This window comes from Lepisosteus oculatus, chromosome 6 (assembly GCF_040954835.1).
Source record: "Lepisosteus oculatus isolate fLepOcu1 chromosome 6, fLepOcu1.hap2, whole genome shotgun sequence".
Classification (NCBI taxonomy): domain Eukaryota; kingdom Metazoa; phylum Chordata; class Actinopteri; order Semionotiformes; family Lepisosteidae; genus Lepisosteus; species Lepisosteus oculatus.
In genome coordinates, this window is record NC_090701.1 from 49,754,035 (window position 1) to 49,771,084 (window position 17,050).

A 17,050-nucleotide genomic window follows, 5' to 3' on the forward strand; every position below is an offset into this window, starting at 1 on the left:
ATTTTGGGAGGATCTTGGACTGGAGTTGCTGCTTCTCTGGATTGAGAGGAACCAATTTAAGTGGTTTGGGCATCTGGTAAGGATGCTCCCCGGGCAGCCCAAGGACATGCTGGAGGGATTATATCTCTTAACTAGCCTGGCAGTGACTGAGAATCCCCCAGAAGGAACTGGAGACTGTTGCTGGGGAAAGGGAAATCTGGCCTGCCCTGCTGAGCCTGTTACCTCTACAACCCTCACCAGAGGTAAGCAATTGGAAAATGGACGGGCAGATGGATGGATACAAATCACATTGACCAAGACATAACATATGTATTTACAGTAAAATTAAAAATTATATACTAGTGCAAGAATTGATGAAGAGCTGGGAAAATAGGTGAAAACGATATTAGGAAAATGTTAAAAAATGTACAGTACATGAAAGTCATATGCGAAAAAGAAACAGGTTTGAAAAACTTTATAGAGTAATCAACACAAGGAAAGAGATGGAAAGAAATAGTGAGGACCCCGGCTAACAAGATGCATTGGGCCTGAAAGAGGGCAGCAGGTTCAGACAGAATGGCAGTCATTGTCTGGACTACACTCCCCAGGAAGCTTTGGGGGAATGAGCTGCTGCCCTCAGTGTCCACTGAGCATTTCGGCGAACTCTAGTTGAAGTTCTCTGGGCATGGGATTTTGACATGTTCCCCAAACCAAAAGGAATGAGTGGGAAACAATCAAGACAACAGATAGAAGCACTTGCATTTGAATGAGTTTCAAGCATGCTTGGGTACTCGTGTGATCTGAGTGACTCAGTTTTGGAATACAACTGTCGCGTGGTGCACCACGACATCCAGGCACCCCGGAGTTTCTGAAAAAAAAATGTCTGCGATTTTCACGAAACCACTTTTCTTCAACTTGAATTGGGCTAAAAATCCATCCCTGAAAATAAAAATTCTCTGAGTAGTGTGTAAATGCTGATCCTTACCCTACCTGGGGTGTCCACTGAGCTTTTCCGCGAACTCTAGTTGAAGTTCTCTGGGCATTGCTCCAAGACAATTGGCCAGATGACATTTTAAAAAACAGAAAACAAAGCCTTCCAACAGTCGGTTTTCGGAAAGAGGACAGATCCCCTGTATGCACCCTTCCTAAAAGGAGAAAAGGCAACTGACTTTGGAACTGTGAGTTTGTGAGATGCTGGAAGAGTTTTTGCAGAGTCTCAGTAAAAAAACAATCACAGGAGGGAGAAGGACTGACCACAGACCAAGGGATTCTGCGACTGTTGGAAAACTGAACTGTGAGGTTAGAACATTTTGAAATTTTTCGAAGAATTTCTTCAGTGAAGATGGCTGCAGTGTTTGATTGAGGCCGGTAAGCAGTTGAGCTGGTTGGCTATGCTAGTTAGGGAAAAGTCCTTGTCAGGAGCTCCAAGAGGAGCTCATGCTTTTGTTTGGCTTATTCTGTTTTGGTGTTTGTTTGCGTGGATTCCCTGCACTCTAAAAAAATGGCACTGTTGAGTTTTAACTTTACAGCTGTGTGTTTCGTCTGTTGGCCTGGACCAACCTGTTTTAAAAGATCCCATTACAGCACTCCACAATGGGCTGCTGCACATCTTGGATGCCTGGTTAAAAAGAGAAGAGCAAGCCTAGTCAGTGGCTTAAAAAGGAGCTAGGCTCTGGTTTTGTTTGGTGCATTATCAATTTGTTTCCTGCACAGTAAATAAAGAATGTTTGTTTTTACCTTACATCTGCATTTGTGTATCTGTTTTTCCTGGGCCCACCTATTTAAAGATCTCACTATAGCTTGCACAAACGAGGTTTTACTCTTTTGACCTGAATGCAAACCCATATAAATAAGTGAATGCTCTGTATTTTTTTTTGTAAAATAAAAATTCACTAACAGTGGGATCTTTCCAAAATCATGATATTTTCATTTGTTATGTAATTTTAGAGGACAGTATAATACTTGAAGGATGTACTTCATTAGTAATTTTACAAATATTTAAAAAGCACTCAAAAATCAAATACAATTTGTGTATACACAATTCAGAAATATTTAAGCTATATACTGTACTGTAATTATTATGGGAATAAATCTTTAGCTATGCTTGAAGCTTAGAAATAATTGCCAGTTATGTTACTGTAAATACTTTACACTAATACATAATACTTAATTTTTTAGTGATTTTAGAAGCTGCATGACTGACATTCTGAAAAAAAGTAATCCAATTTGAGCTCTTGTATCATGCTGTGATACTTTCCCATCTGCTGTTGTTTCTTCTGCCTTTGGAACTCTTTATGTATGTTTTCTATTCCAGTTCTCCAGTTAATAAGGAAATTGAAAATATATGTAGCCATATTTTCATATTAACAATTTGTTTTTTTAAATATTAAAACACTCCATTTTAATTCAAGATTAATATGTGCCGGGATTAATAAGCAATGATTTGGAAGTTTAATGTTGAACAGAATTCCGAACAAATCTTAGACTGGTGAATTAAAAAGCCTTTCTTCCATTCAGACATGTCGCAGGTAGGTTCATAAATGTGAGAGAAGGCCTGTTTCAACTAAAACCTTCTATAGTAATATAAATATATATGAGTAGTTCAAGTAGGTAGCTGCATCAGCGTTCGTAGGCTGCAACAAGCAGAGGTTTATTCTAGATTGAAAAGAGAAGAAAAGAAACAACGTTTCAGCTGTGGAGTCTTCTTCAGCACACTTGAAGAAGGCTCAACAGCATGAAATAAACCTTTACTTGTTCCTTTGTAAATTTACATAAGTAATATAAATTCTACATGATTGTTTTTTACAAGTAAACACTTCACTAGCATTAGTAACACTTCTGAAGCGGTATTACTTACTGCTATGCAACCTGTGCTTGGAACATGAAGGAACATGAATTTATCTACAAAATCCATCGCTACTGTATTGCATCCACCTGGATGATGTGCCACAAACATGTACCAGCACTATATTCTTATGAACAGTGCCATGGGATCTTTAATGATCAAATAGCTGCTTTGATACGATAAGTATTTCTGACTTGTAACTACCTGTACCTCTGGAAATCCTCCCATGTTTTTATTTTTTTTTTCACATTTTCTCTGTTTTTGGGGTAAGACCAGATCCAGTGCTACCAACTAGTCCACCAGCACTGATCCCAGTACAGATCAGATTACAAGGCTGCTGTCATGTTAATCTTACTACAGTCCAACCAAAAAGCATTTGAAAGCATTTTGAACAACCATTCTGTGGCATATCTGATTGTTCTTTATTTGGTTTGAACTCATTCATAAAGGTTTGTATAAAAATGAGATGCAGCACAATTTTAGTGTTTACATTTCCATTTATGATGGGAAAATACTTGCAGTCAGCAACACTACACGGAATGAATACAAAGCTAAAAGGGACATAGTACATATTGCCAAGCTTTAAAATTCATGATATTCACATTATAATGTGTAAATAAATAACACTCGTAAAGCTACCGTGTTTCACTGTAAAGGAAAGCAGTAAAAAGCTAATTGTTAAGAAATATATAGTTCACTGTAGCATAATAAAAATAATGAAAATAATCAATACAATACAATACAATACTTCCAATTTGAAAAATAGGTCTTAAATCAGTTAGGAATAGACCCTGCTAAATTTAATCCTGGCCTGAGGAAATAAGTTAGGTCAGTCACTGCAATGCTCTTGCTCATTATTATCCAAACCCATGAAATCATGAGGTCATCATCCGTGATACTGTCACTTTCACCTAGACAATTATCGTTTCACAACTCTTCTTACAATTCAGTCCTGTGTCGACTGCATATTGACAACCGCTCGCCCACAACTCAGCTGGAATCTGGTAAACTGTTCCTTGCAGTGTCCTTCTCCTTTTAGAATATAGATGCTTTTTATTACACATTCATTCACTGTGTTGTAAATCATCCCTTGCAATTCACTTGGAATTGATATTGCTTTTGTATGGAGATAAACAAAGAACAGCATACCTTGACTTTTCTTCGATCCTGGAGTTTTTTTTTTCATAACTCCTTAACATAAAAGTACAGCGTTCAACATATTTTGTCAGAAATATATGAATTTAATGTTGATTTAATTATATTTCACAGTATCTTGGGATTCAGACTTTAAAGGTCTTATGGGCACTAATTGGTTCTATTCACTTCTTGATTCCTAATTTTTCTTTATTTAGGCCATTTTGCCATTGTATTTGGAAGTGCCAGTTTGAAGTTTATATTATGCAAATGTATCTTTTTTAGAGCATCTGTGCATCATGCTAGTGAAAGAAGAGAAGACTTTGTCCATCCATTCATTTTCACCTCTGTCTTATCCGAAGAGAAGAAGGTGCTGTTGGTCCCTCACAGCAGGCACACCCATATGGAGGTCTCTTTGAAGGTGTGGCTTTGAACTGTGCTACATTACTGAACTACCTGGAGAAGAAAACCAATGTGGGAACAAGGGGAAAGCATGCAAACACCACGGGCTAGGCAACCAGGTCCGGAATTGAACTCAAAAGCTGTGAGGCAGCAGTTTTAACTGCGTGAGCTATTAAATGTCAGCTCAGCTTCTGGAGAGTGTGATGTTGTAGAGTATCCTGTGGGGCAACCTGTAAGAAACATGCGAGAAGCCACAGCCTTTGACATAAGAAAGAATTAATTGAAATATTTTTATTACGCTAGATATTTTGAATGTTGGAGGCCTTCCACCTCTCTGGCTGTTGTTTAGTATATAGAGTAATTGGGACACTGAAACGTAGACTCACATTAGGCATTGAGGAGAACTTTATTAGGCTGAAAATAATCAACTCTTCTCCTTTATTCGTGGTGACTATACTATCATTTATAATAGTAACTCTGTCTTCGACATGGTTTTCAAAGGAGTTGGGGGTCCATTTATATCACACCAAAAAAAAGGCTATCAAAGTAATATTTCAGTTGGTAAACATTTTATGTATTATAGTGGATGGTTTTGAGCTTTTAATATAAATATACTTTATATAGCCATTTTTTATTTTTACCATAATTTCACCATAAGTATTTAAATGCTACATTTTAAATCAAGATCAATTTGCCAGGATTAATAAACAATGATTTGTACAGTTTGTTTAACTTGTGTACAGAATACTGTACAAAATTACAATCAGAATTCAGCTGGTTAGTCAAGAATTCACACTTTTTCATTTCAAAAGAAATATGTTCAACAGATCAACTGGATTATACACGTGAAGTCATTTTGGAAGGTGCCTTTACCTTTGTTCATAGTTTGCTTTTACAGCTCTTTTTCACATTGTGCACTTAACAGTTGCAAACTGTGGTTTTTATTTTTTTCTGAGGTGACTAACAGCAATACCACTTTTTTTCTTTTTTTTCTTTGTGGAACATATTCTGTTCTAGCACCTATTCAACCACCTACTGACTTCCGGACTCCTTTATCAACTCAGCCATCAGCCATAAACTGACATTTCAGCTCACTTATAAACTCTATAAAACTGTGAAGAAAAAAAGTAGCCAAGAAAATGCTTGGCAGCAATTAATATGTGTTTTCTCCTTTTTTATATATTGTCAGTGGGAACCGTGTGTTATAGTGTTCTCTCCCCAGACATATTTTTCATTTTTTTCACTTACAAAATTAAACATTTTCCACATAAGACTACATAACCTGATATAATACATTTTCCCGCTGCTTTAATACTCCATATTATAGTACAATAAATATCAGTGCCTCTGATTCAAATATATTAATTTTAAGCAGAAGTAGTAACTCAAAAGAAGAGCCGTCAACAGGATAAGAAAACAACTAAATAAATTGTTGACTATACTCATCATATGTTACAGTTTTTTTTGTCTGTACAAGACATTTCAATATATCTAGTATTTTAATTAGTTTCAAAACAAATGTTCTATTGCTTAGACATACAGTATAAGCACAGTAAACAGACTGAAACTTGATTCTCTGAGAAAGGGAACATGGTGACTTTGTGGTATGTTACTGTACATACTATATAGAAATGTCTTTATAAAGTACTGTAAATGGTGGCATAATACAAAATGGAAACTTGCACAGAAATAGCTTTTTCCCTTAAATGTAGTATGAAACAGTGACAGTATATGTGGTTTATTGTCTTACGTGTAACATATTTTCTGAAATGTGTGGTATGAACTCATCTGCATAATTATTCTGTCTCGTCATTTTTTATCAGTAGAGCAGAACAATGAAGAAATAGCAGAACAATAAATCCTAGGATTGATCCTATCCCATAGGCATAATTTGAAATGTGAGCCCTACCGAGGTATCTTACCTCAATGAAATTGATTAAACAACAACCAATCTGTAAGGATGGTGCTGCCAAAACCCGCCACCCCTGTAATGAAGGACGTGCAGGGAGCAGCTGCAAAGGTGAAAATGGGGTGGAGGAAGGGATGTGAAAAAACGAAACACGCAAGTGATTTATCAAGAAGCATGATATTACTTTGTAGGTGGAGTGAAGTGAGATTCGGTTCTGACCGCCTATCTAACTTTTGTTTAAAACTCTCTGTCAGTAGTTTGGTCAAACTCTAATTCAAGCTCATTAAGAGGCATAATTCGGCTGAGGAAGAAGACAGAGCGATGGAACTGTCAAAACCTCCAAAAAAGACTGACCTCCATAAAGCTGATGCAGAACTAGTAAATTCTGAAAACTAAAGATAGGCTATAAATAAGGGTATGCCTGGCCGAACTATTGAATGACAGGGAAATGAGATGGCCGAAGGAAGGTTTCGTTTAATTCCCAAATCGAGTGAAAAGATGTGGAATACGCTGCTCTAGAGAACAATGCTTGAGCGAGTGTGAAGAAGGTAAAAGAATGAGAGCACTGTAATATTGAAGCAGTGAAGGGACTGAATAAATTAAATAGCACATGTGCTCCAATCATTAATATTGATATTACCCCCGATTTAGCTTCTGATTGATTACTGATTAATTACTATTGATTATCTTATTATTGCTCACTATTATATTCATATGTCTGTATTATTCCTCTTGTATCATTCTGGCCCTTGCCTCAGAATATATGAAGCTGACATCCCACATTCCTCACAAGAATGTAATGGAACATGTTACTTATATTGTCAAGGAAGACATAACAGGGCCTTGATGGAGGGAACTTGGTGGGTAGCAGTACCAGCCCTGCCAGGAAATATATAGATACGGGCTGGTAGAAACTGGTTTGTTTGAAAATGTCTTTACAGTTTAAGAAAGGGACAACAGGGTCGCTATCTCGTCTCCACTTGTCCTTTGTCCTGTGTGAACTCAAAACCACTACAATATTTAGATAGGCAGTAGTTGGTAGAATTCCAATTTGGTAGTTTGGTTAATCCCTGATTTAGATTAAATTGAGTTATAAGTTAAATGAAGGCTGAAGGCATGGAATAAACCTATTACTTGTTCCTTTGCAGCCTACGCATGCTGACACAGCTACCCACCTGAACTACTAAGTTAAATGAGTTTGCTTTATTGGTTTAATTTGCCTGACTGACAGAATAACAACTCATCTGTGAAAACAAGGCTGTCAGAACCTCCAAAAGAAGAAAATGTTTTTTTTATTAATAATTAATTGATATTAATAAATAAGGTTTATATTAATAAACTTGACTTTACCTGCACAATAAAAGCAAAACAAAATGTACTTTAAAAGTTAGTTGAACATTTTATAATGTATGTTTAAATATTTATATAATATTACAATCACATTATGTATAGTGTATTGAATATTACAATGTCATTAATATTCAAAACCAACATTAGCTAACTGTTAAAGAAGTAGCATACATCTTGACACTTACTGTAACTATCTTACCTGATCTTCTCTTATTTTATGTTTATGTAAAGCTCATCAGCAAACATGTACAGTATAGATATAGCCACAGTATTGGAAATAATTAAGGTAAAAAAGGGAAAAGTGGGTGAATTATGCATTATAGCTTAATACATTTTGTCCATACACTAAATGTTACTTAATACAGTATTATATTAATATGCTACAGTATAGTTATAATAGCATTGTAGTTTCTGACGTAAGAGTAGCATAGAATGTTTAATCTTTGGCCCATTACCATAATGTTGTGCTTACTAATGAAGAAAGGTTAACACTCAGACTTGTAGAAAGGTTATTCCCTGCTAGCTCATTTCCTTATTATGCAGAGTATTTACTCTGGGGAACCAAACATCACTTGTAGATAACTTGAATTTCCTTCTACTATCAACATTACCAGTGTATCAGGAAACCTTGTCATAGTGTCATAAATAGCACTGGGTGAAAAGTGAATGGGTTGCAATCTGACATTAGGAGCTGCCTTCATTAGCTAAGATGTTGATTTCTGTGCTCTTGTCATGTGACATTTCCTTCCTAGGAGCCTTAGTATCCACCATATACAGTATTTAAAATTTAGTAATGGCTAACAAGCAAGGTTAAGCCATTTGGCTTACAGTACCTAGTTAACAATGGAATGACTGTCTATACCCACAGTTTATGGGCCTATATGGGTTGTGGCACTATCTGAGGGTTATCAGTCAGTCTATGACACTATAACATGTACTGTAAACATAATAATGTAATAGAAAGGGTTCAATATTAAGTCTTAGCATGCCTCTTAGTTTGACAATACTTTTCTTCTGGGAAGAAATTCTGGTAAATTGTTCTCCTGACCTCCTTGGTGTAGTATTCATGTGTATTACAATTAACCTTATGTAATAAAATGTAATTGGGACCCCTCAAGTTAATGCATTTTCCACAAACTGAGAATTATTATGTAAAACACCGTTTGGTATTTAGATCTACTTAGACACTTCATCCTTCTCTGTATTCTGTGTAGAACATTGAATACTCTGGTCCTATTTGTACTTCTCTTCCTAGAAGTCACAGGTGAACATAGGTGAGTTGTAAAAGTGCATTTAAAATCAAGAACAGGAGGCATTTCTTTACCCAAAAGGTTTGTGGGAGAATGGAACAAACGACCTGGTCGTGTTGTTGAAGTCATTTAAGAAATGACTGCCTGAGTTCCTTGGATCGATTAACTACAAACTACCACTAACTAACTACTGTAGGTGGGTTGAAAGACCCCCTCCCATTTTTAACCTTTCTTATGTTCAGATGTTCTGCATGATCACAAAGAGTTATTGGTTATTGTCAGTAATACGATGTGGACCACTGACATTAAATGGAATTACATCTAGTGGATCAGGTGGGGCTGATGTGAAGAGGTAAATACATTGCTCCCCTAAATAGATATTTAATGGAAAGCCTAGTGCCTTCCTAGGTCTTGGCCTCGATATTAGTGTATATTTTCAAACTTAACCTTCCTAGGATAGAAGAGAGAAATTCAGTAGTTAGATTTCAAGCCATAGAATCTGTACACTGTACTCAGTGTAATCTCAGACAACATTTTTTATAAGTCCAGAATCTAAGAAATCACTGTCGAGCACATTTTGTCACCTTATTCTGAGTGTGTGGAGCTTCAATCCCATTTGTGGCAATATAAAGTTAAACCCAGGTTTTTGTGTCTTAGAGATGCATCAGTGTGCTTTAAGCCTTTTGAATGGCCATAACCCTTTGACTCATACTTGAATGTATGTTTATATTTATTCTTTGTTTTCTACAAATTAACTGCATATGCCAAAAACTCAGCATTATAATGATTCACTGCAAATCCAACCTATTGATTCTGATAAAGCTCAGACAAAACACAACACACAAACTAATGTGTTCCAAAACCTTCTTCAACATATTTCACATGAAAAAAGTAAATTTACTGATTGGGTTTTCAGAAGGTTGAAAGCAAAGTTGTACCAGTCCTCATCTATTTTAGGAATGTAGAAGTGATAACTCTACTGTAGATATGTTTTAATAAATTCTCATGGCTACTCTCTGAAAACTGTTGAAATGTAAACGTCCTGAGGTGTATTATGAAAAAGTAAAACCAAAAAATAATGATGGTCTATGTCAAAACCAGTAGTTTATGTCAATCTGACATTGTTAGCATTCTTCAGGTGTGTGTTGTGCAAACGTAATAGACATTTTAGATTGTTTTAATCTTTTTACTCAGTGTTTTTCTTCCTGCTGGAGAAACACAATTTTGTGGAGATCTCATGATGAAATTGTAGCCTTTTAAGATTACAGTTAATCCCCATAGATTTTTGTAGTGTAAGAAATTGCCTTTTTGCTTCATGGATGAGTAAAAAGCAATAATGTTAATGACGACGAATGCCTGGCAGGGAATCAGTTAGTTTTGACAGGAAAAGCTGCTACAAAATGTATTGTTTGCTCATGTACAATGCCTCTTATTGTTGTAATCACGTTTTTGGAGATTCTGCTCAATGTGAATTGAAGATTGCTAAATGTCAAAGCTTGAATTCTTCACACCCAAACTGTATTAATAAAAGTTCTAGGTAATGCAACTGTAGAGAACACTAATGGAGGCTTTGAGGTTTTTCATACCCATATCACAAACACAGTGCCTTGTAAAAGTATTCACCCCCCTTTCAAAGGTGTTCCATTTTGTTGATATATAAAATGGTGTGATGTATACACATTTTTTTTAAATGGAGGTTGGTAACTCTCTAAGTTCAGGAGAGACAGTGACAGACAAAAGAAAAATTTCACACATCTGTTTTAAATCACAATCATTACAAGTCTTTGCTCTATACTGTATATTCTATATCTCTCAACAGAGTGGCATGGTAGTGCAGTAGTTACCATTGCTGCCTTGCAGTGCTGGAGCCCTGGGTTCAAGTCTGGAGTTGGTGTGCTATCTGCATGGAGTTTGTATGTTCTTGTTCTGTTCTTGTGGGTCTTCTCCAGGTGTTGCCTCTTTCCTCCCTCAGCCCAAAGACATGCTGGTAGGTTAATTGGCTTCTGAGGAAAAGAAATGGCCCTGGTTCATGTGTATTTCTGTTTGTGTGCGTTTGTGCCCCAGGAGGGATTGGCGTCCACTCCAATGTGTATCCAAGCTTGTGCCCGTTGCTTGCTGGGCTAGGCTCCAGCATCCCACAAGACTCTGTGCTGGATAAAGTGGGTAGAAAATAAATGGATGGATGGATTTCCTTGTACAAATTTGAAAGACCAGAACAGAGACACAAGTAAGAATGAGTAAAACGTTCTTTTATTTACCAAAAACTACAGGAACTAATAAGAAATAACAAGACACACAGAAAAAGTTAAAATGCTAACATTAAATGCTGGATTGTCCTAAGGAGGTAATATTACTCTTTTTCCTTGTAAAGCAAAATAGGTGTTCATGTTCTTCCCTTCGAGGTCTGCAGCTAATGCTCCATAGCTGCAGTATTGTCTCCTGTTGTTTCCTTTGTGTTTTTCCTGAAGCTCAGGCAGGTTTATAAACCACAAATGATGTGATCCTAGTCCACCATTAAAGAGCTGACTGAGGCCCAAGTTCTATTAAGCATGTCATTTTCATCATATAAAGTGACACATACACATTAGGCACCGTCTGCTCAAAGGACTGGAACACACAAGAAATAAAATAATTGGAAAATATACAAACCAATCCAACTCCCCAGTGAATATAGCTAAATGCATGAGAAACAGTCAATAACTTAACTAAAAGAGAAATGATGAAAAGTAAAAAAAAAAGGAATCATGGAGACTGTACAAAAATATTGTACATTAATAAAAATATAGGAACATAAGAATGTAGTAGGTAATGACAGTTAGGGAGGATATTGTAAATGAAAAAAAAATCCATCCATCCATTTTCTAACTGGTTCAACCAGTTCCAGTATGTGAGGGAACCGGAGCCTATCCTGGCAAGCAATGAGCACAAGAGAGGAGGAAAAAATATTTTTGATAAAAAACAACTAATCTCATCCTGTTATTCCTTAAAAAGTCACAGATAGATTTAATGATATTATTGGAAAGCTTTTTTTGTCAAAAACCATTTGCTTGAAGAACTTCCTTTTTTATTTTTTTCTCTTTTGTCAACCCAATCAAAGGCTGATTAAGTTATAATATTCATTTTTTTTATTTATACAATTTTGTCCTAAAACCCACAATTTACCATACTGTTATAACGATTATCTTTAACATTGACAGCAGTACCATGATATGTGAAAGGTGATTGAATAGATCTGTAGAATGGTAGTTTTTTTAAAGTCTGTACTGTTTTTGTCTTAAATATCTGATTCAGAATTGAACAAACAGCTTGAAAGACAAAATGTCACCCTCCTAGTATTCATATACAGTACATTTCATACTCAAAGAATGTCCTTTCTGTATTCTACAGCCTGCGTCACTGATGCCTGTGAAGAAGGACTATAATTTTTCATTCTGGATCACTATTCTATTTGTCTTTGAACACCAGTGCTAATGTCCTCCTCTATACAGGCTATAATACAGACAAAGCACTATAAACAAAATGACATAGAAACACTCAGGCTCACCCAGCATTTGTTATTTGAGTAAAAATATCACCTTTACTAAAATTCATTACCTCTCATCCCACCCTTCTCCCCCACCATTACTCTTGCAGCAGCTCTTTCTCTCATTCTATCTAGGAAGTGGAATGAACTTTGTTCTATTAGTCAGGATTTTTTCATTCAGTCAAGTGGGCCAGACCAATCCAGGAGCAAATGTCCCACCACAAAATGCAATATAACTATATGTGATTAGTTAAAGGAGGACGTTGTACTGTTTTTGAGGAATGGAAATTTCAAAGAAGTTTAATTTGGCAAGTTTATACTTGTTTGCATGCCAAAAGAAAATATAACTATACACTGTGTTAGTATTATATTTTGAATTGGGCTGCAAATCAGTGTTATCCCACATATACTGTATGGGGGTTCTTCTCAGAAAGTATCAGAAACACAGGTGGGGGATAATGTTAGGAATGTGGAGCTCTAAAACTAATTTAAACTCACATACTGTAAACTGCAGGAGCTACTACATAGGTCTACTAGTTTTGAAAAATATCAGTTTTGAAAAATATCACTGATAATGTGAAGACTGACAGCGATTTTATAAATTCCATAACTGCAGGGGAAAGCCCTGGTCAGCCAGTCTTCAAAGCAGACTCCAGAAAAAGTGGCGTCGATAATACTCTATGAAGCTAGAATAGATCTTCCACTCTAGTAGCAGTAGCACATTATTCTTTGGCCTTTAGTCAATATCTAGCCCACTTGAAGAACTGAACAGCTCACACGACTTAACTTTCTCTCATCGGGTGTACAGTTCATAAAAATATATATTTTACTATTTTAAGTTAAAGATACAAATACTGGCAATCTTAAAATGAGTTCATCTGAATTTAAAAAAGAATGTACTGATGGAAACAACGCAGTTACCTTAACCTGTTCAGGATGTAAATCTTACCAGTATTACATTAAAAATTAAAGTGAGTACTGCTATAACGCATTTACTGTAGATTCAAGCAGCCTAAATATGGGTAGGAAATGCAACTGAATGCAATGCATTGCCAAAGAGCTTGGCATTCTAAAATACACAGTCTGAACAGTAATCAAGAAGCATCAAAGGCCTCCTTCACATTTCAAAAGAAATTGATGTCCCAGGACATCAATGAGTACAGTATGTAGAGGAAACATTTGCTGATACAGACTTGCTTTCTCTACTGAGCAATGTACTACTGTGCGTGAAATACTACGCTTGCAGTTCTGTGGTGTTGTACAGGTGATTTCCTCAAGTTACTTCATCTCATTGAAACGTATATTATTTAAATGTGGAGGGCACAGTGGTGCAGGAGTTGGCATTGCAACCTCACAGCGCTGGGGCCCTGGGTTCAGTTACTAGGATGCTATCTGTGGAGTTTGTATATTTGTGTGGGTTTCCTCTGGGTGCTCTTGTTTCCTCCCACAGCACAAAGAGGTTAATTTGCTTCTGGGAAAATTTGCCCTGGTGTGAATGTTTGTATGTGTCTGTGTTTGTCCAACAATGGACTGGCATCTCATCCAGGGTATATCTTGCCTTGTGCCCGTTGCTTTTCAAGACAGGCTACTTTTTGATAAAGCAGTTGGAAAATAGCTGGATGGATGACTTATTCAAAAGTGAAGCATCGGGTAAACGAAATTATGTAAAGTTCTATCCTTTTTCAATAATGAACACCCTTTTGGTGTCATTCTTCAAATACCAAACTGTGATGTCCAAAAGTTTTGGGTGTGAAATACAAAGGTCTACAATCTTATTGATACCCACTCTTAATGTTCATCTTTATTGAAATTGCACTTGTTTGCTTTTTCCTGACTTAGCTAAGCTATGTTCTTATTACTCAGCACCACTCCTTGAGAAACAGTGGATTGCTTCTTTGCACAGAATTGTCATATTCACATTTTGCCAGTTTTTCTGCTTATAGAAATATCTCTCATTGCCACAGAGTGTGCAAGAGTCGTTACTTTAGCTTCCAAAGTAAATGCTCAGTGTTTCTGGGTAATGTCTGTAAAACATGCTATAGCTTCTTCCTCTTTTAGTGTTAATGCAAAAAAAAATGACACGCTGAAAAGTGATGATTTCAACACCATCTAAACCTGAAAAACTATGGTCTTGTGAAATCTACTCTCCTCTTGAATAATTTGTGCTCATTTGTCAGTGAAGCTGCCTTATTGGAAGAATATTCAGATAAAAGTAAAAATATTTTAGAGTACCACAATTAACCACTGAAAAAGCATGAATGTTTGTACTGGAATATTACAAATGCTAATGATTATACATATTATACACATGTTTATTTTCAATTTCTGTACTTACAGTACATTTAAATTCATTTTACTACTGTATCCTTTTCATCTCTGGTAACAGTGTTTGAAATGTATACCTTTGTCTGTATCGCATATACTGTATATTTTGGTATCATCCACTTTTCCATATGTCAAATGATATATTGCTGAGTAAATGCCATGTGTTGTCCTCTCAGTTTTGGAATAAAGAATAAAGTACAGAGTGGGAATTCTGTTTCAGTCAGGGAATACAATTTTAAGACTGGGCATTGTGAACAAATGAATGAATTTCTGTTCTACAACAAAGCATCTTTGTCTGCAAATAACCCACAACTCAAAAGAAGCTATCACTGCAACCATAATTGTTTCAGCATACAAAGGCTGTTCTGAATGGGGACTAGGGCACTGATTGTTCAGTGCAGCTGCTTCAACTGTTTGCTCTTTTTTCATGACTCATGTGTTAACACCAGCCATGACGTCATTTGCACTAACAGTATTTTATCTTACCAAAATGTAAGCCCTATATTATAAATAACAACTTTTCCAGGTATGAAAGCTCACGTACATGGATATCAATTTCATCATAAGCCCCGTTCCTTGAGGTGCTCCTGTATTTTCAAAGCTTACAGTGACTTCCCTGGTATCTGACAACACCTGAGAAGGGGTGAGCAGTGCCTTGACATTTGCTCATCTAGATTAATAGCTATGGGTAGCTTTCAAAATCATTTCCTTGCAATTCAGTGAATGTGTTTAATTAACAAATTAGAGTTTGCTGCTCATCCCATGGTGTGATGAAGTGCAGCATGTCAAAAGGGGAGGAGAGTGTCCTGTATTTGCTTTAGTGCTCTGTGTGGTTTCTCAGTGAGGAAAATCAATTTTTGTGAGAATCATCAGAAAAAAGCAAGAAAAATTAACTAGTTAATTTGAATACGTTAAAGTTGTTGTGAAGGATGGGAGTAAAATGGTATATTAAACACAAATATAGTCTTGTATACTGTATACTCTTTCTATCCATCCAGTTTTGCTACGGCTGCTGTATAGCTGTTAAACTCAGATTTTTATACTGAAGTTCCACTGATGTTAAATAAATTGATGCTGAACCTGTGGTATCAAACAAATTGATGAAATTCTTAGATATACTTAAGCTATTAGCAGTCAAGCGAGCAAAATGGGACATATGAAACTTTTTAAGTGTATTTTTTAAGCTACATTAATATTGTGGTTAAATATGGGTACATTAATTAAAAAATAATATAAACAAATCACAGAAATTGACAAAAAAAATCTGTAACCATTAATGAAAAATGTTTGAAAGCTGTAAGCTGAAGTTCACAGTGCATAGTAAGTACCAGACACCTAAAGAATAAGGCACTGTGTTGTGCAGAATTTACATCATAAGATGCAAGTAACAGAACAATTTAAATGCAATGACCTGTGGTTAAGTTGTATGTCCTTTTTCCTACAGGGAATGAGTTCCAGATCTGAGGTTCTTTACACCAAAGTTATTACAATTTAAAAAAAAACATGCATAATGCTGGTTCCCTATTTCCCATGTAATCAGATTTTGCCAGTGCATATACATTACTTTTTCAGTTTTATTGTTCAAGATGGAATTTCATTTCCTCACCTGCACTCTTTAAATTTACAACACATATTCTATTAAAGAAGAGGCATTCACTTTTAGAAAAAAAACCAAGAACGAACAAGATTTTTTTTTTTGCCTCAAGGGAAAGGGGTTTGCATTTATATGAAATAATTATGTAAACCGTGCTATTCATATTTAAGTGCTGCTGTCCTAATTGAAGGTTCACTTACAAAACCACGGCACTATTGAATGGCCTCAGGTAGAAGGAGAGCAAAATGATGCAAGCTTGTGTTTAAGAGAGACAAGCTTAACCATGTCTCTTATAGCAGACAGCAACCAAAACATTCAGAAGAGTCTAAATGGAGTTTAAACACTTTCAAATGTCTGGCTCACTAGGGAGAAAAATAAGTAACTTTGAAGCAGTTTTCTTAAATCACAAAACGTGCTTTTCTACAGCTTTTACTGCACATAAATAAAGGTGTATCATGTACTGTGAATACTGCATATGCAATGTACAGTATATACATAAAATACTGTACTGTTTCTACATGTACAGTGTATACAGTATATATATGAAAAGAGAAGAAAATGTGGGCAGTTATACAAGAAACATAAAACAGAAAGGGAGTGCATTGTACAATCTGCAATTGACTTTAGTATTCTCTTTGCAATAACAACCTTTAAGTCACTCCCCAACATCTTGATGGAAACCCAGTCTAGAGACTGAGATCACCAAACCATAACTGTAATCTTCATTTTTTACATGAAT